Source organism: Molossus molossus, unplaced genomic scaffold, assembly GCF_014108415.1.
Source record: "Molossus molossus isolate mMolMol1 unplaced genomic scaffold, mMolMol1.p scaffold_m16_p_1, whole genome shotgun sequence".
In the NCBI taxonomy this organism is placed as follows: domain Eukaryota; kingdom Metazoa; phylum Chordata; class Mammalia; order Chiroptera; family Molossidae; genus Molossus; species Molossus molossus.
In genome coordinates this window covers 223135882-223159241 of record NW_023425344.1, presented here as the reverse complement: position 1 = coordinate 223159241, position 23360 = coordinate 223135882, and the positions used below count along the sequence as shown (strand labels likewise).

General features: G+C 43.0%; 1 protein-coding gene and 1 long non-coding RNA gene across 2 annotated transcripts in view; one reads left to right on the top strand and one right to left on the bottom strand.

Annotated features, from left to right (window-relative positions):
- Positions 1-19506, top strand: part of LOC118624107 — a 75696-nt gene extending 56190 nt beyond the window's left edge. Inside the window, exons 4-5 of the long non-coding RNA XR_004958334.1 lie at positions 3149-3276; positions 19492-19506. This is a non-coding gene — a long non-coding RNA (uncharacterized LOC118624107). The remainder of the gene's footprint in view (positions 1-3148; positions 3277-19491) is intronic.
- The window catches only part of SUSD6 (sushi domain containing 6), a 62760-nt gene that overhangs the window by 20760 nt on the left and 18640 nt on the right, over positions 1-23360 (bottom strand). The window lies entirely within an intron of this gene.

The following is a 23360-nucleotide window of genomic DNA, read 5'->3' as shown; positions in this document are numbered from 1 at the left end:
CATCTTATTTTAGGTCCCTCCACTTAATAGGAGAGGGGAAATGCCAGCCAGCAGCTTCAGAGCCAACAAGAAGAAAAAACAAGAAGAAAAAACATTTTCCTTATTGGACCCTGGCCCAAACATGAAAACTCTTGTCACCTGGTAGCAGCCACCAAAAACTCCTTAGTCATTCCGGAAGAAGTGTTTCTCTCCTTAGCCTGGAAACCCTGACCTGAAAGCACATAAGGTCAGCTGGAACCCCATCCATCTTTCAAGATTCAGAACTGTCTTGCACCAAGAAACCCAAACCACCCCAGAGAACACCAGAGAGAATTAAGCAGCACAAGGTACAGTTTACCAGCATGGGTCTAAATTGAGAGCACTCAGGTGTGTACTGCTTGACAGTTACCCACAGAATGTGGGCCTGGGCAGGTCTTCCTACTCCTCAGATCCCTCATTTGTAAAATGAGGATACTAAAGGTGTCTACCTCACAGGGTTGCTAAGGAGATGCACCACAATTTTGTAGGTAAAGCACCTGGTGTTGGGTCTATAGCTTTATTATTCCTCCGTGTTTTTGTAACATCTTCACTCCTCTCTGTAAACTATCACCACATTGTCTCTGCAACTACTTTCTCACAGGTCAGTCTTTCCCCCACCTCTCTACTAACCCCCACCCACCCATACTGTAGGGCAAGCATTTGTTCTGCTCATTTTTGTATCTCCAGTTCTTGGCACAGACTCTAACAGAGGAATAGATAGATGCTTAGTAGAAAACTACTTAACTTGCAAAATTTCGCCCACATTGCAAGGCACTGTCTTGTTCCTAACTGCAAAGGGTCACATGATTTCTGATGTGAGATAAGTTTCAAGAACAGATAACATCAAAGAGGCCCCCAGGATCAAGGCCATGGGTTGAAGGTGAGGTATTGGGTGGGTGTCAGAGATAAATCTGGGTTTGACCAGGGGGCTGGCTCTGCAACCCTGTCAACTGCCTGAACTCTTCTGAGCCTCACTCTTTAACAGCCAGTATCCACCTCTATGAAGCATTTGTAAGGACAGATAAAACTGTGTACCTGAAAGTGTCTTGCATCATGCCTGGCATATACCAGGCACGAATAACTTTTGTACATTTATTTCCACATAGCAAACCAAACTCTTAACTCTGGTTTTTGGAATGTGGTAGGGGGGGAAGAAAAGAAAAAGAAATGTTTCAGCCTGGCCAGTATGGCTCAATGGTTGAGCGTCAACCCATGCACCAAAAGGTCGTTGGTTCGGTTCCCAGTCCGGGCACATACCCAGGTTATGGGCTAAATCCCCAGTGGGGGGCATGCAGGAGGTGGCCAATCGATGTTCTCTCTCATCGATGTTTCTACCTCTCTCTCCCTCTCCCTTCTTCTCTCTCTAAAATCAATAAAGAAAAAAATTTTAAAAAGAAAATAAAAAGGAGAAACATCTGTAACAAAAATAAATTAATTAATTAAAAAATGAAAAAAAGAAGAAAAGAAAAAAGACTGTTTCAGAAATTTCTGGACATCTGGAGAGGGGACACTCTGGGGAATCTTGCTGTGCTCTCCCCTTGCTCCAGCTCAGCAATATGCCAGACCCTTTCCCTACTTCCCTTCTCAGCAGAACAGATCAGGCTGCTCTTCACTGACAAATGGCTTCCATATGGCCTGTTACCCTTTTATCTCCTCTTGTTCTCAAGCTCAAGAACTCAGGGGAGCAGGCTGCAAACTGGGGCTGCCCCCACCCCCAATCCCACTATATGACTGCTAAAAGAAGGGTGGGCAAGAGGGCCACTCAGTGTGTAAACCCACCTACCCAGTGCAGTGACCTACAGAGCAGAGCCCACTGTTGTCCCATAGCCTCATCCCTAGGGTGATGGGATGACAGTAGAGCTGGAAAGCCAGACCACTCAATGTGCATTAACAAACATTACTATGTTCCCCTTGACAGTGGTAGTTAAAGGGTTAAGAGAAAACAAATGATGTTTATTTACTTCCTCATCAGCACTTGCTACTTCCTGGTCTTCTCTCCTTCACCCTATCATCTAACTAAGCTATATTTGTATTTGCTCTCCCCCTTAGAATTCCCACCTCCAGGAGGTTGCAGGCTGGTTCTCTGGAGGAAGGGTCCAGTCAGCTGCTTAAGGCACTGTCCAACCTCAGAAGGGTAATTGGTGAGCAGGTGATAATTAATTTTGGAGTCTGCTTTGAGTTTAAAACAGGGTTGGCCTCTTGGGTACAAAGGTCACAGGTATGGCTTCATTTCCGACTCCACAATCCAACTGTAACTCCTAATGTCAAGTCCAGTGCCAAGAACACAGAGTAGTTCTCCAAGAATCTCAAATTTAAATTTAAAGATGTCTGATGTTCAACAGGGTAGAAGCGAGAAAAAGAGTTAACATTTATTATCAGGCATGACACTCTCGACACTTCAAAGCTGCCATCCTGCTCTGGCCGGTTTGGCTCAGCAATTAGATCGCTGGCCTGTGGACTGAAGAGTCTTGGGTTTGATTTCTGGTCAAGGGCATGTACCTGGGGTTGCAGGTTTGATCTCTAGGCCTGGTCAGGATCATGTAGGAGAGAACCAATGGATGTCTGTCTGTCTGTCTCTGTCTCTCTCTCTCTTCCCCCCTCTCCTTTCTCCCACTCTATCTCTATCTAAAAATCAATGGAGCCCTGGCCGGTTTGGCTCAGCGGTTAGAGCGTTGGCCTGCGGTACAGAGAGACCCGGGTTCGGTTCCTGCTAAGGGCACGTACTTCGGTTGCAGTTTGTCCCCGGCCCTGGTTGGTTGTGCGGGTGGCAGCCACTCGATGTGTCCCTTTCACGTCGATGTTTCTCTCTCTCTCTCTTCCTCTCTCTCCCTCCCACTCTATCTGTACAAAAAATGGAAAAATATTCTCAGGTGAGGATAAAAATAAATAAATAAATAAAATAAAAATAAAAATCAATGGAAAAATATCCTCCAGAGAGGATTAACAACAACAACAAAAAGCTGCCATCCTGTTTAATTTTCGTGCCCTGCTAGGAAAGTGCTGTAATATTCCATTTGCTCAGATGAAGAAAATGAAACTATGAAAAATTTAGTAATGGCCTGAGGTTACAGGGCTACTAAGTATTAAGAGTCTAAATTCAAACTCTGGCTTGCCCTTCTCTCTATTACAGGAAAGCCCCTTGTAATTACAGATGCCTCCAAAAAAATTTAGCCCAAGACCTACAGAAGTATAACATGGGGGTGGAGTACATCTGGACAAAAGTTGCAGTGATTCCTGTTTGGAGAAGAATGTGGACTGGTGAGTTGACTTGAGCCCAGAGGACTCAGCTCATATCTCAAGTGGGGCCATATTTTTCTAGAGAGGGGGGGGGGGGGGGGGCAAGACAAGCAGTTTCCTTCACTAATCTCTGAGCACTATAAACAATGGGGTTATTTAAGCACCACAGATACCAAAGCTGCAAGTGAGAAAGGTATAAGAGCATTTTCAGCTGAGAACACAAGTCTTCCAAGAGGGATATGTGGAAAGAAGAATGTGACCTAGACTTATATAGAAGGCTGCTTTTCTGCCAGCTGTCCAGAATATACAGGGTCACTTGGGCATCTCTATCAAAGCCCAAAATAAACAACCTCTGCCATATACCACCAAACAGTGAGTCAGGAAGTCGTTTGCTCAAAAGACCACTACTACACACAGAGGCCTACACAGGTGCAGAAAAGGAAAGGAAATAATTGGTCAATTCCAGTTACGGATGGTGGCAGAAATCTGCTGAGGTTATGGCCTAAAATCAGCAAAACATCATAGTTGTTTGAAAAACACTTATCAGTCATTGAAGAGTAAAGGTCTGAATGGAATTTTCTGAAGAAAAGAGATGTGACTGGGTCTCCTTGTGACAGAGAAGGTATAACTAACAGACCATGATACTAAGCCATGCCGTGAAGTGAGCCCTGTATATTCTGGGTGCTTGTATCGAACCTGACCTTCCCAGGAGACAGGGACTAGGAAATACAAAAGGGAAAAGAAAAGGTGGATTTATGTGTACAGGGGGTGGGGTGGGGGGAAGGTGTATGAATGAAGCTGCCAGGGCTAAGGGTCTTGCCTTCATCACCTCTGAACCAACTAGGATAAAAAACACTAAGAAGTGAGCATGGATAGATGAAGTCAAGAGTTACAAAAGCCACTGATCTGGACATTCTTCCTCCTCCACCTTGTGGGGGATGGGATCCTCTTCTTTAAAGCACCCCATCTTAACCACCCTTTCCCACACAGCCACCACAGGAAAAGCAGCTTGTCATGCCTTCTTGGTTTCCTCTGAACCTCCTAGAAAGGGAACTTATCACCCTGTCCTATCATCAGCTGATCAAGGGCAGAGAGGAGTCAAAACCACCCAGGTTTTTTTTTCTTTTCCCTACTTCCAACATTTGGATCTTTCTAAAGATCTGGGACATTGAAGGTCAATGGAGGGGTTGCATGCCAGAGTAGTCCTAGCAGGCCCTTGCCTCCACTCAGTAAAGAAGAGCCTCTCCCCTCCTGTGAATTCTTCCCCCATAGTTTTCTCTGAGAAAACCTTACTTAAGCTTCTTTAAGGAACTTGAAAAACAACAGGAATCCAAATAAACCTGCTGTGAGGTCCAACGCATGGCACTTGGCCCTTAAGGTGCTTTCTCACATGCCCGAGATTTGCTCACCTTTGATTTTATCAGCCTGGCTCTAACATATTATTGAGACTCCATGATCACTAAAAAGAGCGACTTCAACACAGATATAAATGTGTAAAACTTGGGCCTTGATTTGGTCTGAGTCAGTGGCAGACTCTAAACTCTGCTTTTATTTATCACACTGAGGCCCATGGCTTCCCCTTTTCTCTCTTGATCTTTGGACTCTTGACTCTGACAAGTAAGTAACTTTTGATTGATCAGTCTGAGATTTCTGGTCAGACGATCGTTGCAGCCTCATCCATTCCATGTATCAGTAGATAACTATGTTCCAATGTCACACAGGTGAACAGAAAATATCCTTTAATCTTTTGTCTTCCAAAGAATGGGTTTAATAACTTTCACCCAGAAGAGAGTACAAAACATTTACAAGTGTTGATTCTTAGTCTGTCTGGGTTTCACTTTCCTAACAGAAACTCCTTCATTAATTTAACAAATATCTATTGAGTACCTTGCAATGTGCCAATATACAGGGAAGTAGGGTTGTGACCATGTAAAAGACAGTGACTATGAGATTGTGCCTGTGATAAAGGAGAGTGAGAAGAACATGCAAGGAGGAGATAAGAGTATGACCAATTGGAGAGAAGCAAGAAGAGGTGGTATGTGTATGGAAACCAGCAAATAATTCCAGGTTTAAAAGGAGAAAGCTGAAAATTTTAAAAATCAGAATGGCATCAGAACAAGGAGGGCCCTGAATATAAGGTTAAAGAAAGAAAAATCTTGAGTTCTTCCTACATAAAATGAGATTTTAAGCCCTGGCCAGTTTGGCTCAGCAGTTAGAGCATTGGCCTGCAGCCCAGAGAGACCCAGGTTCGGTTCCTGCTAAGGGCATGTACCTCAGTTGCAGTTTGTCCCTGGCCCTGGTTGGGTCGTGCGGGTGGCAGCCATTCGATGTGTCCCTTTCATACTTATGTTTCTCTCTCTCTCTCTCTCTCCCTCCCACTCTATCTGAACACAAAAGATGGAAAAATGTCCTCAGGTGAGGATAAAAATTAAAAAAAAAAAAAATCAACCAATGAATGCATAAATAATGCAATAACAAATCAATGTTTCTCTTCCTGCCCCCCACCTTCATCTTTCTCTAAAATCAATAAATAAAATTTGCATAGGAGAAGGGGGCCAAGAAAGAACTGGAGGGATTGGAGCAGAGGAAAGAAATACAAAGATAGCTAAAATAGCTTATAGTCCATTTCTTTTCCCTGGGTTCCCTCACATGGCAGCAGATGGCCTGTCCCTGGAGGACTGGATCGCAAAAAGCAGCTGCTTCCAGGTCCTGATTCTAACAGCTGGGGTCACAGGACCTTTCTGCACGAGCTGAACACCAGAAATCAATGGGTTCCATTGTGCCTGCATGCATGAGTTCTCATATTCAGGCTCATGCCTTATGCCTGGCTGAAAGAAGACTGGGAAAAATAACTATACTCTTTGAAAGACTGCACTTGCAAATTAATAGAAGATACAGTATTATAAAGTCCAATTTTATTTAAATTATCTTAATTTTGCTAGGAAATTACTGAGATGCTAATAATTTGTAAAAGACTTGCCCATAAGAAGTCAAGAGGCGGGAAGTCTCTAGGCAAAGGGGCAAATCATAACCAGAGGAAAATCACTAACTGCCTCTGGTCCTCCTCTACTTCCCACCCAATGCATGGAGGAGTCTGGCTCCACCATACCAACTAAAAAGCAGGCTGGATGTTTCACGTAAGAAAAGGGGATAAAAATCCATAAAATGATATGTGTGTACACAAAGAACTGTAAGTGTATGATTACATAATTAGGCACATTAAAGTATTTATACTGCTGAGACTAAAAGCCCCTATTCAAAGGCATTCCACCAAAGTTGAAAGAGGGGGAAAAAGAAAATAGAAAATAAAGCATCTAATTGCAATCTTTCACAAAGCCAGTCATCCCCAGCTGGTGCCACAGCTGAATTCTCTTAATTAACATGTTGTAATGGCAAGTATGAAAGACACTGTATGCTTATTCTACTCCACGCCTTGGCCAGCCAGGCATGGGAGAAGCTTGTAACACTGCTATAATTAGAGTTTTTCCTCTTTCTATTATAATGGTACCCTGGTGTGGGGATTTTTTTCCCTTAAAAATTTAGTTGCTTAAAAAACACACATACGCCCTGGCCGGTTTGGCTCAGCGGTTGGAGCGTCGGCCTGCGGTACAGAGAGACCCGGGTTCGGTTCCCGCTAAGGGCGCGTACCTCGGTTGCAGTTTGTCCCCGGCCCTGGTTGGTCGTGCGGGTGGCAGCCACTCGATGTGTCCCTTCACATCGATGTTTCTCTCTCTCTTCCTCTCTCTCCCTCTCACTCTATCTGAACAAAAAATGGAAAAATGTCCTCGGGTGAGGATAAAAAAAAAAACAAAAAAACACACATACAATTCTGTACCCACAAAGTTAGGGACTGAGACTAACGAACATGAAAAGTTTACAATCGAGGAGCTAGTTTATTTGTTGGTGGTTGTTTTTCTCTTACCTCCCCAAACTTGGGGCTTTACTAGCTAGAAGAGGCTAGCAATGTTTGAGCAGCCTAGCCTTTTAAAAATAATAGAAGCCCGCCCTGGCCGGTTTGGCTCAGCGGTTGGCCTGTGGTCTGGAAAGACCCGGGTTCAGTTCCCGCTACGGGCACGTACTTTGGTTGCAGTTTGTCCCCGGCCCTGGTTGGTCATGCGGGTGGCAGCCACTCGATGTGTCCCTTTCACGTCGATGTTTCTCTCTCTCTCTCTCTCTCTCTCTCCCTCCCTCCCTCCCTCCCTCCCTCCCTCCCACTCTATCTGTACAAAAATTGGAAAAATGTCCTCGGGTGAGGATAAAAATAAAATAAAATAAAAAATAAAAAAATAATAGAAGCCCATCTGACAGCTTAAAATTGTAGGTTAAATGTATCTAAATGAAAACAAGGTGACAGAAGTTACCATATAAACAAGTACAATGCAGGGGGAAAGGCATTAATACATCAAGAGAGTAGGTCAACGTGAAACGTATTCCAAAGAACAGCCTCTCACAGTTTTGGAAAGGCCTTGCACACTTACAAAAAGGGTTCTGTTTTTGTACAACTCTTAGTCACACCAGAATCTGGTTAGAGGTGGTCCCATTTCCCTGAAAAGGCTCCCCAAAGTCAAACAATAGGTTTGTGTATTTTAAGAAAGTTGTGTTCTCAGAAATCCAAACAAGATCGTAAAATGCCTAATTATACTCTGCTTTTTAGATACAATCTTGGACAATATAATTTGAGCATTTTATACATTATTCTTTAACTCTGTTTTCACAACTAGCAGGACTACTGATTTACAATCAGCACATCTTCAACTACACTAAGGATTCCCCATGCTCAGTGATTTTCAAAATATTTTCCTCAATTATATCAACTTTAGAAAACCTACCCTTCTTACAACTACCATCAGCAATGTCATTTTTCCATGTTCAACTCATCCTTACAAACTAAAGGTCCAAAAATTCAAGTTACTGCTCCAGCATCAATGGCTGCACAGATGGAGCCAGCATCCCTGCTCATAGTGGACTGCAGGCTGGCTGGCAGCCACACCTCAAGACTGCTCAAGAGGTTTTCTCAGCTGCTGCACAAAAGTCCAAATTCATTACACAAAGGCGATTAGGGTGTCAATTTACAACATACCAGAGTACAGGTTGTTCCTAAGACAAATGTTTAAAAGCTGACTACTCAGCACTGCTACAGAACCACCTCATGAACTATATCAAGTTTGGATTTCTTGCCTCCTCACTCCCCTAGCTCCAAAGGCACAGAATCATCTTGGTGAGCCCAGAGAAGATATATTTACTAGGTCCACATACAAATAAAGAATGTGTCCAGGCCCAGCCGGTATGGCTCAGTGGTTGAGCACCAAGAGGTCACTGGTTTGATTCCCGGTGAGGGCACATGCCCATGTTGTAGGCCAAATCCCCAGGCGGGGAGGCATGCAGGAGGCACCACCAATCAATGTTCTCTCTCATCGATGTTTCTCTCTCTCCCCCTCTCCCTTATCTCTCTCTAAAATCAATAAAGAAAAAAAAAAAAAAAGAAGGTGTCCAGAACCAAGGATCTTTGGTACTCAGCAACAAACACACCTGCATTTTACAAAGAAGCCAGGACTGCATCCAGGGCTCAGAGGTTTGCATTGCACCGAACGAAGTCAAGCTAGTCAGTACCTGCCACAGGCCTATTACTCAGGATGACAGCTCATCCTGGGTTTCCCCAGCCTCTATGCTTTGTTGATGGAAAAGGCTTGTCACATATGAAATCAGGGATCCAAGGTCCTTGCAGATGCCTCCAGCCGGACCTTACAATAGAATGTTAATAGAACATTTGTACATTCCCCAACTGGGAACAACTTGGCCTCATGGGAAACAGAATCTGTGTCTCACATATTCTGTGCAAGTGGGTAATGTCCTCTAGAGCTAGTCCATTTGTACTTGCAGCCCTTCTGCAAAACCAAACAACACCATACACCCCAAAAATGGCACAGAAGTTGCAGAGCAACTGATTCTGGGCCTGCCGCTTTCTCCCCTTACCAATTCCCTCAATCTTCCCAGCTAGCCTCATCTCTCAGAAGAACAGAGTAAAACAAAAGCAAAGACCACTGGGCTTTCTGCAAATGTGGGCAGCAACATTGAAACTCAAGCTCTCTTTTAGTAACCACCCTGTTACTCAACTGTAACAAAATAATTACTCAGAACAGTTTTAGTAGTTTATCTATCAGCCATATAGAATAAAGTATCAGGGGCCTTACAGCTTTCACCAAAAGGGGAAAAAAGCCGTGATCTTTAAAGGCAGTGACATGAAGCAAAAGCTGAAGACTTCAAGCTCCAAGCTCAGTGTTTCTCCCTAGCACTTCTCCTATGCAAGGGCCCCAAACCCCTCAGCAAAAAGGGCTAAGGCTGGCAGTGAAGCCTCTGCCTGACCTATACCCTGGCCTGGCAACAAGCTAGAATGATTACCAAAGGGGAACTGCTTACTTCCCAGGGCTGCAAACATGATATTTTACACCGGCCCATGTTGTGGGTCTGTGCCAGGGAGTTTGGGGTGCGTCAGCTGAGAGGGGCAGACCTGGATGAGGCACAAAAACTGGTATAGAATAAAACTGTCATTCATTTTCCAATACCTGGGCAGTACCTCCCATGGCAATCATTTACTTTTTTCTCCTCTCCTGGAAATTAATAGAGTTTATGGTTAGTATAACATGTTTATGCTTGTCTGTCCTCACTGATACAATCTCTCTCTATAAAAATTTATTTTCCCAATTTCCATTTTTCACTAAGAGTAACTACTAGATAGATCCTCCATTAAAAAAGCACTTTTGGTGAGTCCTCTTTGATTTTACTAATAATCCAAATTTACCCAAATTCCTTATTTAGAATTGTTAAGTGGGTACAGGACACATGGGGAGGTGATAATACTCAGCATTGGCAAGGGTTCTGGAAACAGCACCCTTTCACTGCTGATTAGACATGAGATGACTGGTGTCACCTGGACCTAAGCAATAATCCCTGGCCAATCACATTCTAAAAGACCAGCTGAGGGTTTGGAACATGCTGCACATTATGACTGGGCCCACTGGACCCACCAGAGGATATCACCTCCACATTAACAAGGGCCTGATCAAAGCTTTACTCAGGGTGGCACCCAACGGCTGGTCCTACTCAGCCAGCAACAACCTTGTGGCCTGGGTAGCTGCCCTGCTAGGGGGAGCTGTAGAGGGCCGCAGGCCACAGGTACTATGGGACCATGCTCGTGCAAGACAGAAGACAGGCCATTCCTCGCCCCCAGTACCTAACATCACAACTTCTTTCCAAGAACTATAGATGGCCCTGGCTGGTTTGGCTCAGCGGTTAGAGCGTTGGCCCATGGACCAGAGAGGCCCAGGTTCGGTTCCCGCTAAGGGCACGTACTTCGGTTGCAGTTTGTCCCTGGCCCTGGTTGGGGTTGTGTGGGTGGCAATCACTTGATGTGTCTCTCTTCACATCAATGTTTCTCTCTCTCTCTCTCTCTCTCTCTCTCTACCTCCCTCCCTCCCTCCCTCCCTCCCTTCCTCCCCCTCTCACTCCCGTTCTATCTGAAGATAAATGCAAAAATGTCCTAGGGTAAGGATAAAAAAAAAAGAAGAAATTAATTAATTAAAAAAAAAAGAACTATAGATGAAGTGGGGCTCCCTCCTACTACACACCTGGAAGCAACTCCAATTTACTCTGATAAGCTAATATTACCCCCAAATATGTTTTTCCTAATGATGCTCTCTTGTCAGAATATATAAAAGGCTACCAATGTCTTTCTACAAATCTAAAAATGTTTCTGCTGGATGTGCAAGGCTCTCCACAATCTGCTTATTCCATTTTTCCAACATCAAGTCCCACTGGGCTACCCCCACTGGCCTCATTCACCCATGATCATGGCCTCAGATCAGTCTCTTCTCAACACCTTCTTCTTTCCCTCTCTTCAATATCCTCCACTTTTTCCTGTCAGCTCAAACCCAACTCACAATGCAAGGCCTGATCTTTGTGCTCGGTTCTATAAAAATTTCATTCCTGCCCTGGCCAGTTTGGCTCAGCGGTTAGAGTGTCGGCCTGCGGTCCGGAGAGACCCGGGTTCGGTTCCTGCTAAGGGCACATACTTCAGTTGCAGTTTGTCCCCGGCCCTGGTTGGTCGTGCGGGTGGCAGCCACTCAATGTGTCCCTTCACGTCGATGTTTCTCTCTCTCTCTCCCTTCCTCTTTCTCCTTCCCACTCTATCTGTACAAAAGATGGAAAAATATCCTCGGGTGAGGATAAAAAACAAAAACAAACAAACAAACAAAAATTTCATTCCTCCTAACTGAAGCAGCCTTGGCCACATGATCTAGCACACAGCTACATATCACTTGTCCACTGCTGCTACATGTGAGTTGATCTAGCCTCTCCCAGGTACCATGAGCATCTTAAAAGGGCAGAGAACCCACCTTCCCCAGCCTGGGCACATTTAAAGCACTGGACAAATATCTTATGGAACGTGTGTCCAAAAGGGCTGATACCTCTTACAACATGGACTGACTAAATGCTTAAAAACACCCTATCTCTTGTATCCCACGGAGTCTCTCTTCCCCACATTCCACTCCTGGACTCAGTCCTGGCAAACTCTGAGACTTCTGCCTGTAGAGAGCCAGCATTCCTGTTCGCATCAAAGTGGCAGACAAAGGATTTCACAACACCCCCACACCCCCTTGGGCTCCAAAGCTCTTCAAGGGCACACTGTTTAAACAAGAGGTGCACTATATTTTTGGGAAATGATGAAACAACTTCCCATAAGAGACAAGAAAAAATTCCCCAAGTGCAAAAAGACTTCTTGGAAAACAAACAGAACAGCTTCCTGCCAGGACAGAGAAAGGATTTGATTTGACATCCAGACTCTTCATCTTTGGCAAAGGAGCCTGTTGTGCAGGGCACAAGAGAGATGACAGCTGGGGAAGGGGGGGGAGAGCTCACAAATTCTTATGACCAGATGTAGAACTAAGCATAGTTTTCAGAGTTGGAGGCCTAACCGAATGCTTCATTTGATACTGCCCAAGGTGCCAAAGGGAGCTCCCCCGCCTTCTAATTCTCTTACACACTTAAACAACAGATGTGATCCTACAAAGTTGGGTGCGAATGCAATCATATTTTACACACACAGGAACAGTTGCTATATAAAAACAACTGCAGTGACTCATCTGGCGGATGGTAAAATCCTTTTGCAATACTGTAACACTTTTTTTAAAAACTGGGGAGAGGTAGTAATTTTATATTTCATACATTGGCTTGATTATAAAGATTGTTTTCTTACATATTCTAGAGTGCCTGGGTTTCAGAATAGGGGGCATGGGCAAACTATGATAGATCATTTTGCTTGATCTACAAGGTTTATCTAACAACTCCTCATGTTTCACTTTTTTTTTTTTTTTTTTTGCTTTCAACAGTTGTAGATTGGGCACATACTATGCCCCACGCCTAAAGATTTAGCCACATGTAAAGCAGACACATTTCCTGGTTCCCTGACTCTCACAGTCCAAAGGGGAGGATGAACATTATGCAATTAGTTATACAGTAATTAAATTAGGTAAAGTGTAAAAAAAGTGAGGGGTATAGCATGCTAACAGAACTTGCAACATGCCCTGTCTCATGTTTTACTTCTTTTTTTTTTTTTTTTATCCTCACCGGAGGACATTTTTCCATTTTTTGTTCAGGTAGAGTGGGAGGGAGAGAGAGGAAGAGAGAGAGAGAAACATCAACATGAAAGGGACACATCGAGTGGCTCCCACCCACACGACCAACCAGGGCTGAGGACAAACTGCAACTGAGGTACGTGCCCTTAGCAGTAATCGGACCTGGGTCTCTCTGGACCACAGGCCGATGCTCTAGCCGCTGAGCCAAACCAGCCAGGGCTCATGTTTTACTTCTAAAACTACTACTAATCAAACATAACAGCAACATTAGCAGCATTCTTCAAGCAAGAACAAAGAAAAGGATCACCCACAAAGGAAAGCTCTCAGGTCTATGTTGGTATGAAGACCTGATGTAAGCTAGTAACACAGCATTTGTGAGTGTTCAGACCTCACTTCTTTGGCAGAAGTCCTTTCTCCTGAACTTGAGAGGTCATATCCACCTAGCCTGTTTGCAACAGATCAAATGCTAACTTTGCCCTCATCAGCAATGAGCCAAGGAGTAACTCTTCCTTCCCCCTTTGCTGTCTTATTTCCCCCACCTACCTAATGAACATTCTCAAGGACTAATAAAAAGGCCATAAACAAGCTGCAAAGAAAGTACATTTTTTCAGTCCAGTGGATGTGGCTCGGTTGAGCATCAGCCCATGCACCAAGAGGTCGCTGGTTTAATTCCTGGTCAGGGCACATGCCCAGGTTGTGGGCCCAATCCCCAGTGGGGGGCATGCAAGAGGCAGCAGTTGATGTTCTCTCATCATTGATGTTTCTCTCTCTCTCTCTCACTTCCTCTGTCCAAAATCAATAAAGGAAAAAATTAAAAAAAGAAAGTAAATTTTTTCAGATGCAATAATGATGTTAAGGTTCCTGCAATCATATAGTCTCTGGCTTAATTCACCCCTGCAGAGACTTCCCCTTCTCAGTTCATCACCCCAGCCCTTTTACTGCAGACCACTCGGGGCTGCCTGAGTCTTTCAAGGAGAAGGAGCCCCTTTTTTCTATACCTACGTGGAGTCCTGCTATAAAGCTTTTTCAGAAAATAAAAATTAATCTACCTAATTTTCATCTCTAACATATTTCAAGGGTTTGTGAAATTTTATATTTTAGGCTGCTAAAGGGGAAGCAAGAGGGTAGGTATGGTTAAATGGGAAAAACAGCACCATGAAGAACTGTCAGCACCATTAACTTGTATACATGCAACTCATGCACTACTTTTTAAGTACGGCAGTCAGTTTAAAATAAGTATCAATTTATTATTTTTCAAAATGAGCAATAACTGAATTGGTGGTAGGGAAAGTGAGGGACTAGGTCTTTCCATCCACAGACTTGAAGACAATTTATCATGTCTGTATCAGCTCTTTAACCACAGAAAAGAAATCCCCTTCTCTTGCAGCTACTAAAAGAACTGGGCTGCAAAATGATTGGACCAATCCTGTAAATAGAATTTATGCAGAAGAAACTTGTGGGGAAGGATGGAGATATAGCAACTAACCCCTGAAAAAACCACAAGTGAAACAAAGACTAATGAAAATTAACTCTTGAGTCTTCATTTTACTTGGAAAGGCTGAATCAGTGGGGAGACCAAGATGAAAAAGGAATCATCTTCTCAGCATTCATACTTACTGAGTTTTATGGGGTCTGAAAGTCAAACAGGCTCCCCTCCAACAGACAAATAGAAAACATTTGCGATGGAGGGAATAGTGTATGTGAGGCACAGTCCATGGTTTATTATGAGAATGACAGAATTCCTGGTAAGGTTGCAGCACAGAACACAGGGCACGGAAGTGGTTGGAAAGCAAGCAGAAAGCACAGATGAGGGTTATGTTGCTAAGGAGTATGGATCTTGATATAAGCCTTATAGAAAGCCCTGCATTTGTTTTCTTTTAAAGAAAGGAGTATCATAATGTTTGAGATTTTGAGTTACTATGACAGCAGGGTGGAAGACAGATTTAAGTAGAGGGAGGTGAGTAAGACACTGGAGACAGAGAAACCAATGAGTCTTGTGAGAGATAATGAGGCCTTGGGTGTCAGCAGAGTTACTTTTTTCTTGAAGGAGTGCCATCATTTATACCCCTGACTGTAGTTAACCTGCTGGCTGGCTGCCCACCCATGGCCACCACCTACCTACCCCGGCAAAGACACAACAGGGAAGAAGAGCTCTGGTGCTTTTATGCTAACAAGAATTCAAGTGTCCAGTGGAAATGGGGACTTTGGAGAGGGATTTGCTTCCAGAATCTACGTAACTGGTGAGTTCTGAAACTCTGGACAGCAAGCTGCAATGAATTAATAAACTCAAGAATCCAAAATGAGAGCGTATACCATTTTAAGGAGAGGCTGCTGCATTCTGCAAAATGCTAGGAGGCTCTCTTGAACAAAAGGGGTCTACAGCCCTGGCCGGTTTGGCTCAGCAGTTATAGAGTGTCGGCCTGCGGACCAGATAGTCCCCAGTTCGGTTCCCGCTAAGGGCACGTACCTTGGTTACAGTTTGTCCCCAGCCCCGGTTGGGGTTGTGTGGGTGGTAACCACTCGATGTGTCTCTCTCATGTCTATGTTTCTCTCTCTCTCTCTTCCTCCCTTCCTCCCTCCCACTCTATCTGAAGATAAAAGCAAAAAATGACCTCAGGTGAGGATTAAAAAGAAAAGGGGTGGGGGGGTCTGCAGAAGGTAACAAAATCCCTGCCTAGCCTTTCCCCATCCTCTCACACTCCCTGCTTCCCACCCAAAAAGAAAAAAAATTATATTATAAGGATAGATGTGGAAAATGTTCTATTCAGGCTATACAAATGTTTTTGAGAACGTATACTATTTAAAAAACTATTTCTAGTTGCAGAAGGGCCTGGGAAATGGCAGGTGCCACCCATAAAAATACATTCCAAAGACTTCTAAAAGAAAATATAAGAGCCCATCTTTCTGAAATTTGGAAAGGAGTGCTTAAACAAGTCAAAGAAAACACACTCCAGAAAGGAAAACGATATTAATAAAGCTGACACTGTAAAGCAGCAGTTTTCAAACTCTCTGTTCACAGTCCCTTTACACAATTGAACATTTTTGAGAACTTCCAAAGAGTTTTCTGTGTTAGTTACATCTATCAACATATGCCATAACTGAAAATAAAACTAAAGAAATTTTTATTTGTAAATTAATTTAAAAATAAAAGAACAATAAACATCAGAGCGAACATGTTGATACATGCCATGTAGTCTCTGGAAACTCCCACTATACACCTGTGGAAGAATAAGTGCAAAAAAGGCAAATAGCATCTTAGTATTAATATAAAAATAGTTTGAACCATGTCAATCTCTTAAAAGGATCTAAAAGATCCTGGAGAACCACTGCCATAGAAAAAGTTAAAATAATCTACAAATTGGGAGAAGATAATCAAGGAAACACAAACTTACACCCACATGGGGATTCCATTTTATGTACATCTGATTGGCAAAAATTAATATCTAACAATACCAATTGTTGCAAAGCATGTGGAGAACTAAGAATTTTCTTATACATCACTACTGGTGTAAACTAATTTAGAGAGCTATTTGGCGATATGTAGAGTTGAAGTTGAACATTTCTAATAATCCAGCAATTCCACTGCTAAAGATGTATGTATATACTAGCCCAGTTGGTGTGACTAAGTAGTTGAGTGCTGACCCATGCACCAAGAGGTTGCTGGTTCAATTTCTAGTTAGGGCACAAGCCCAGGTTGTAGGCCCAATCTTCAGTAGGGGACAGGCAGGAGGCGGCCAACTGATGTTCTGTCTTATCAATGTCTCTATCCTTCTTCCTCTCCCTTTTTCTCTCTAAAATCAATAAAGAAAAATTATTTTTTTTAAAAAAGATGTATATGCCAGATAATTTTGTATACATGCTTAGGAGACATGTACAGGATGTTCCTTACAGTACTGTACCTAACAATGAAAAACTGAAGTTATCTATCCATCCATCAATGAGAGAATGGTTACAAATATTTTGGTACGTTAATGCAATGGAATGTCATACTGCAGGTAAAACAAACCTGTCAACGTGGCTAAATTAAAAAACAATGTTGAGTGAACAACACTGAGGAGACTATGGAAGATTACATATATTTTAAAACATATAAAACAATGCTCTATATTGCTTAGAAACCCATTTTTAGGGATGTAAAACCTGTACATGTAAATGTACATGTAAATATATAAAAACACAGAAACATGGTTGGAAGGATACATATCAACTAAGGATACTGATTACCCCTCAAAGAAAAGATCTGAAGCAAACACGGCAAATTATTAAATCTAAGTAGCAAATACCCACATACGATATTGGTTTCTGTATTTTTTTGTTTGTTTCTTGTTGTTAATCACCACCCCAGGATATTTTTCCCTTGATCTTTTAGACAGAGTAGGAGGGAGGGAGAGAAAAATCAATGTGATAAGAGACACATCAACTGGCCACCTCCCACACGATCCTGACCAGGGCTGGGGATCCAACCTGCAACCCAGGCATGTGCCCTTGACCAGGAATCGAACCCTCAACCCTTCGGTCCATGGGCCATTGCTCTAACTGCTGAGCCAAACTGCCCAGGGAAGTCTCTGTATTTTTTAATGAACAAAAAGTTTCATTGAAACAGATTTTTTTTCTTTATTGATTTTAGAGAGAGAGGAAGCAGACAGGGGAGAGAGATAGAAACGTGAATGAGAGAAAACATTGATTAGCCACCTCCTGCATGCCCCTCACTGGGGATTTGGCCCACAACCTGGGCATGTGCCCTGACGGAGAATAGAACCAGCAACCTCTTGGTGCATGGATCGATGCTCAACCATTAAGCCATACCATCCAGGCCACTGAAACAGATTTAAAGTGACTACCCTGACATCAAGAAAAATAAAAACAGCCCTGGCCGGTTTGGCTCAGCGGTTAGAGCGTCAGCCTGCGGTCCACAGAGACCTGGGTTCGGTTCCCGCTAAGGGCATGTACCTTGGCTGCAGTTTGTCCCCGGCCCTGGTTGGGTCATGTGGGTGGTGGCCACTCGATGTGTCCCTTTCACATCGATGTTTCTCTCTCTTCCTCTCTCTCCTTCCCGCTCTGAGTGAAAAATGAAAAAATGTCCTCGGGTGAGGATTAAAAAAAGAAAAGAAAAGAAAAATAAAAACAAAAACTCAATTAAAAAATGGGCAGAAGACCTGAATAGACATTTCTCCCAAGAGGATATACAGATGGCCAACAGACATATAAAAAGATTCATCATCAATCATCAGGGAAATGCAAATTAAAGCCACAATGAAATAATACCTCAACACTTGTCAGAATGGTTATCAATAAATACACAAATAAATTAGTGAGGATGTGAAGAAAAAGGAACAAACCTCTGTACACTGTCAGTGGGATTGTAAATTAATGTAACAACTACAGAAAATAATATGGAGATCCCTCAAAAAATTAAAAATGGAGGTGCCACACAACCTAGCAATTCCACTTCTGTTTATCTGAAGAAAACAAAAACACTAATTTGAAAAGATATATGCACCACTATGTTCCCTGCACCATTACTAGTAATAGTGAAGCTATGAAAGCAACCTAGGTAGGTATCCCATCAATAGATGAACGGGTAAAGAAGATGTGGGGTGTGTGTGTGTATATACACATACAGTATTATTATTACTCAGCAATAAATAAGAATGATATCTTGCCATTTGCAATAGCATGGATGGACCTAGAAGGTATTATGCTAAGTGAAATAAATTAGACAAAGACAAATGTCATATGATCTCACATGTGAAATAAAAAAAAAACAAACAAAATAAATGAACAAACCAAAATAGAAACAGGCCCATAGACATAGAGAACAAACTGACAGTTGCCAAAAGGGTGTGAATAGTGGAATGGGAAAAAATAAAAATAATGTATGGATATAAAAATAAATAAGTAAAGTTGTTGAGAATTCAAAAAAATAAAGTGACTATTACCTGAAATATATTGCACATGTAAATGTTCATTCTTTTCACTATACTTACAAGTACTTTGTAACAACCCAAAATTAAGACATGTCATTTTTTTTTTTTAATCCACATCCAAGGACATTTTTCTATCTATTTTCAGATAGAGCAGGAGGGAGGAGGAGAGAGAGAGAGAGAAATGCCAATGCAAGAGAGACACATCGATTGGTTGCCTCCTGCATGACCCCAACCAGGGCTAGGGACGAAACCCCAACCAAGCGAGGTACGTGCCCTTGACCAGAATCGAATCCGAGACTCTCTGGTCTGCGGGCCAACGCTCTAACCGCTGAGCCAAACTGACCGGGATAAGGAATGTCATTTCTTAATAGTGTATTTGGTAACTTTTCTAGTCTTCACAACCACTTTAAATCCCATGTGGTCCCAAAATATACACAGAAATCATAAGATTCACCAAAACTGCTAAATCCTATGAAAGGCAGGAATTTACCTTTTCCAGGGCTCTCAATGAACCCTGAATCCCAGACCCGTTTCCACCCACCCACTGACTGACCTCTGACCCTCTCCCCAAAACACACTCAACTGAAAGCTAAACTACCAAACAATATTTGTAAAAATGCTTCTCCTAACAGTCAGTGGAATATGCAGTAACTCTGAGCATGGATTTTGTTTTAAAGGTACTCAGCATCAATGGCCCTACCACCTGCCTTCAAGTCAAAGAAGCAGCCAGAATGACCCACTTGCTGTCAGAGTCAAATGAACTTACATCACTTAATATCCACTCCTCCCATTACTTCTTAGTTTTTCCTAAACACTTAATCCTCAGGAGTGGGGCTCTATGACGTCAAAACCCAGGTCCCTAGTCCCTGATGCTTCCTGTAACGTGGAGGGTACCAGTATTCCTTTAGGGAACAGTATTTCTCAAAGTGTAGGCTACTCTCACCACCTGCAACAGAACTATGGGAAGCAACAGCTTCTGTCTCTAGAAGGAAACAAATGAAACCTGTATCCTTGGTTTAGTCTCAGGGGGGTGGGGGGAATGAACAGCTAGGAAACTGTTTCATATTATTGTAAAATATTAAATTTTTTTTTCCTTTATTGATTTTAGAGAGAGAGGAAGTAAGAGGGAGAGAGAAAAACATCGATGAGAGAGAACATCGAATGGCCGCCTCCTGCATGCGGCCCACAACCTGGGTATGTGTCCTGACCAGGAATCAAACTGGTGACCACTTGGTGCATGGGTCGACGCTCAACCACTGAGCAACACTCATATTATTTAAAAACTTTTAAAGAATACAGATTTCTGGGCTATACCCAGATTGTATGAATGATTTTTTGTGGGCATGGGGTGTGGGAATCTAATTTTAAAAGCATAGTCAAGTTGGAAAAGCATTACCCCAGAGGATGTTGGATTTTTAAGTCTGATGAAGGAACTAAACCTATCTGCTTTGTATCCCTGAGTCTCAGGCAGCCAAATGCCAACTAAACTCTTCTTCCCTCCTTGGTTTGGATCCTGCCTTCCCACCAGGCCTAGTGTAAGTCTCAGCTCTTCTGGATGATGTCAGGGTTAACTCTCTTCTTTCTAACAGCACTCAGTACCTAAACCACACAAGGGGAACAAAGATGTATTCCGTCTTATCTTTTGGCCCAATTAGACTGTGAGATTCTCAGTTCCTGCCAGAGAGCCCAGTGTATATGTAATAGCTTCTTAACACTTAAATGGCTGAAATAATTCTAAAGACAATGACATGGAGAAGTCAGTATTATAATGAACCAGAAGTGTGTGTGCGCGCATGCACACACACAGGCATACACACAATGCAGTACAAAAAATATTTGATTTGAAATGGGAGGACCTGGGTTCAAATCCTAGATTTATCCTTTAATAGCTGTTACAGCTTTATTGTGAAGACACCAACATGACATAATACAAGAATGTGTTTTATATCTTGTCAACTGCCAATAGTGTAAGTTGTTATAGCTATTGCCACACCTGTTATTTCTCTGATCTCAAGAGGTGGTTCGTATTATTTATTCCTCTTAGAGCCAAGAAAGGGAAAGTACAGAAATAGGCATGGCAACCATAAAAACACAGAGAAAGAAAGCCTCAGAGACCACGGTTCCCAAGGTCTGTGGGTAGCCATTGCCCTGCTGGAACCTCACCTACTTTGGCCTCTGTGCTTCCACCAGGGCAGGGAGGAGGTATTAGGGATACACTCAGTAAATAAAACAGTCCCCAGGAGATCTATAAATGTTGAGTGATAAAAAAGTTGCATATACTGCCAGGGACAAGAGCGCGTTCATGGGGACCCTTTCCACCTGCATACCAAGAACTAAATAAGCAGAGTTTTATAAGAGCAAGGTAAGCAAGACTCAGGCCCGCAGGTCAGTGTGAACATAAGCACAGCAACAGTCTTCACTTCTAGAAATACTGTCAAAGTCAGTCATTAAAACCATCTAAAAACCACTCTTCCAGTAAATGAAAAAGCAGCGTGCAGTATCCAGCTGCCTAAGATTAAAGCAGGATGGGGGGGGGGGGGGATGAATGAGAAACAGAGTCACAACTTCCCATTACTGCTAACAGAAGGGTGTTCAGAAGGGAGGAAATTAATGGACTTATCAAAAGGCTCGTGATTTCACTTAAAATTAATTAAATGGATCTGATCTTTCCCTGTTTCAACAAAAAGACCTCAGGGTAGTCAGTGCCTGAACTGCCTGAAAGCTGCCCAAGTAGGATGAGAGGGACTAAGTGACCTAACCAAGGCTGGGAAATCTTCCTTGTGCCCCCTTCAGACAGAGGCTGGAGAAACAGGGCCAGACAATGATTTTGAGGCAGGATGTGCTGGTGTCCTTTAGCTTGCCAATACCACAGCAGGAAATAAAGGCTGAAAAGGGGTCAAATTCAATCTGAAGAACAGCAAACTCCCCTAGGACAGTAAAAACATTCTGTAACTCACAGCTAGCCTAGATAAAGTGGGCTGAAGAGAAAGGAAAAAGCCATCTGGGTGTGACTCTCACATGGATGGCTTAAGTAGGATCTTTTGTGATCTCCACAGGCACACCCCAACCCTTAACACACTCAATATATAAACCTCAATGGCCGGTTCTGCCAGAATGCAGAAGAGTTAAAGTGAGTACAGAGGAAGGGAGGGTGGAAGGGAGAGGAGATGGAGGGGAGAAAGGCAAAGCAGGACAATCATACCAAGTTAAGAAGAAGGGAGGGAGAAACTAAAAGAAAGGAAAAGGGGTACATGGATACAACCTTCTATTTCATCCACCCAGCAAATACTGACACAGGCCTACCATGAGCACAATGTCAAGCAGTGGAGAATGTGGAATGACAATCCCCAGCACCCTGGAAACTAGAACTGATCAGAAAGCCTGCAAAGCCTTCAGTCAAATGCAATGATCTGAAGTAAAAAGATCAGGACCCTAAAGGGATGTTAAGTCCTTTTCCTCTCTGGACATAGGTTTTAAGGAAACAACATATCTGCAGAGGCCAGAGATTCTCTAAAAAGAATTAAAGTTACTCAATTCCCAAACTTTTCTCTAGTTTCATTTTCAGTAAGCCAGTGTCTGGATGGAATTCCAATTCAGTACATTTATCAACATAAGTTCTCAGACACATAAAAAATAAAAAACAAGTAACAAGCAAGCAAAGTTCCTGATCCTGGGGGAGGAAGTAGGCAGAGGAATCCAAGGTATCAGAATTCAAAGGCCCTGGAGAGCTAGTCCAACCTTTGCTTCACCCTTGAGCAAAGTGACAGGCGTTCAGTTACTGTTCATTAGAGGTGGTATTGGGGTTGGTGCCTAGGACCCCCAGATCAGGGCTCTGCTCTTCATACCACAACCCCAAGCTGTGAAAAGACTTTCTAAAATGCAGACTTTCAGAGCCCATTGCTGCCTAAGAGGGCAGAATAAGAAGTGGAGGGAGGAGATGCCCAAGGTGATCCAGCTAGGGACACACCAGTCTGGCTCCTCTCTCTGTAGGATAAATGGCAATGACCAAAGCCAGCCCGGAGAAGGTAACAGATAGACCTGCCAGTATCCTCCTTAGTCATTTAACTTTTTTCCAGTTTTCAAATTAGGTTGGTCCATCTACAGCATTCTATTTCTGAACCACCTCTCTCTCCAGTGGGTTTAAGACCACTCCATTTCTCTGTTCCCAATGTACCAAACAAAACTTGCTCTGAAAAAGATCAGATAGGTTTATTCACCCCAAGTGTAAACTGGTGGTTCTCAAAGTGTGGTCCCCAGCTCACCAGTAGCAGCATGTAAGAACTTAAATGCAAATTCTCAGTCTTCATCCCAGACCTGCTGAATCAGAAACTCTGATGGTGGCATCCAGCATTCTGGGCCCTCCAGGGGATTCTGATGCATGCTCAAATTGAGACCCAATGGAGCATATAACCTAGAAGGTTCAGCCTGCTGATTCTCTCACAAGTATGTGACTATTAACTGACACACTTGAATGACCTCTAGAATTTCAAGCCTAGGAGCCCACATAGCTGCCACTGGAGAGAGGAGCACTTCAACTCAGCATATC